This window comes from Rhincodon typus, unplaced genomic scaffold, assembly GCF_021869965.1.
Source record: "Rhincodon typus isolate 14 unplaced genomic scaffold, sRhiTyp1.1 hic_rhity00003176, whole genome shotgun sequence".
NCBI lineage: Eukaryota > Metazoa > Chordata > Chondrichthyes > Orectolobiformes > Rhincodontidae > Rhincodon > Rhincodon typus.
Genome location: NW_025968814.1, coordinates 13,422 through 15,383, shown reverse-complemented (window position 1 = coordinate 15,383; position 1,962 = coordinate 13,422). Strand labels below are relative to the sequence as shown.

At 44.6% G+C, this 1,962-nt stretch overlaps 1 protein-coding gene across 1 annotated transcript in view; it reads left to right on the top strand.

The window, feature by feature from the left end:
- LOC125481700 (glutamate receptor ionotropic, kainate 5-like) overlaps positions 1–1,962 on the top strand; it is a gene marked incomplete at both ends in the record, with an annotated part of 15,663 nt that overhangs the window by 967 nt on the left and 12,734 nt on the right. The window lies entirely within an intron of this gene.

Genomic DNA, 1,962 nt, shown 5'->3' with positions numbered 1-1,962 from the left:
CTCAACCTCTCCGTCACCGTCACACTCCCCCTCTCCCTCACCTGTCCCATCGGCCATCCCCTCACCCCTACCGTCACCCCTCCATTCACTCTAGCCATCACCTCCCTGTCAACATCACTGATACTTAAATTACCCCACTCCATCCCAAGTACCTAATAATCTCCCTTCATCACTTACACCTAATCCCCACCCCATCATCGAAACCTATTTACCCCCCTCCATCATCATTACCTGCATACACCGTCAATACCTAACTGCCCTCTCCATCGTCAATAATTAATTACCACATCCATTGCCTGTCCGAAATTAACCCCCCCATCATTGATACTGGATTACCACCTTCAATCTAAATACCTAAGCACCCCTTCAATTGTGATGCCTAATTACCCCTCCACCATTGATACTTAATTACCCCTCCATTGAGACATAGCTAACCCTCCACCATTGATACCTCCATCATCATTGATACCTGTCCATAACTGAAAGCTAATTACACCTATCTATCACTAACAGATATATATTAATCAGTAATTGCCCACTGTATACAACGATTCATTAATTATCCTGATATACCATTTCTGGCTGATTACTCCCCAATATTACAGTTGGCTAAATATACCCCAATATCACCTTCCTACACTGATGCCCCTCAATGCTCACACACTGTTTCTTTCTCTCATTCACTAATTAGCGCCTCTCCGAATAGGAAAACGCAGCAATGATGAACTAAAGCAGCCTATGTGATCTTTCCAGGCCACCGCAGCGCTGAACAATCCCAACTTGTCTGTTCCACTGACCCCTACCTTCCCATATTGCTGCTGTCTTCCTTAATCCCCAGAAATTCGATTGACTCCTGCTCTGAGGAGACTGAACATCTAAAATCTATTAATCTGGTTATGTTCGATCATTTCAAATTTCAATGTGTGTCTATCCGATTTGCTGAATCTCCCCCTATCAGTTAATAAAAAGACACACTCCCAGGAAAGCCATCAGTTCATTGGTTGGTGAGTAACTGCTCATTTGAAAATCTATTCCAAATTGCTTTCGGATTAAAGGTAAGTTGGAGAAATGTTTGACAGATTGAAAACTAAAGACCAGGAGGAAATTTTAAAAAATACAATTGACAAACTAACAAAATAATTTAGAGGAGTCAGGCCAGGAGATGTAACTGCATGATGTGGGAGCTGGTCGACCCCACTATGGCTTATTGTGACCATATCTACAGCAAGTGTTGGTTGTCTGTGGAACTCTGGCTAAAGAGTTGATGAGCTGGAGCCTGATCCTTGAACACTGAGACACGTCAGGGAGGGGGAGTCGTTAACCTGGATAAAAACCGAAAGAACTGAGGATGCTGGAAATCAGAAACAAAAACGGACATTGCTGGAAAGTCTCAGCAGGTCCGGCAGTATCTGTGGAGAGGAATTAGAGTTAACAGTCTGATGAGGGATCACTCGACCTGAAACATTAACTCTGATTTCTCTCCTGTTGCCCAGATGCTGTGTTTCAAGAAGCAGTCACTGTCTATAGGTTAAATACTTCAAATTTGGCCAGTGGTCAAGGACAGGAGGGTGTGACTACAAGTGAGGTAGACAGAGGGAGGAACGTTAGGTCCAACAGCTATGACCCTTTGAGGATGAGGTAAGGGACTATCAGAGCAATGGGCAAACATACCACTGCATGATGGTAGAGCAGACCGTTCAAGGGGGAGGGAAATGAAAGGAAAGTGGTTGTGCCTGGGGATTATATACTTTAGCGATGGAAAGGGATCGGTATGTAAAGCAGGGCAAGAGTTATAGCTGGGGGAAAGGCAACTATGAGGCGATGAGTCAAGATTTAGGACGCATAGGATGGAGAAGGAAACTGCAGGGGCTGGGCACAATTGAAATGTGGAGCTTGTTCAAGGAACAGCTACTGTGTGTCCTTGAGAAGTATGTACCTGTCAGGCAGGGAGGAAGTGGTCGA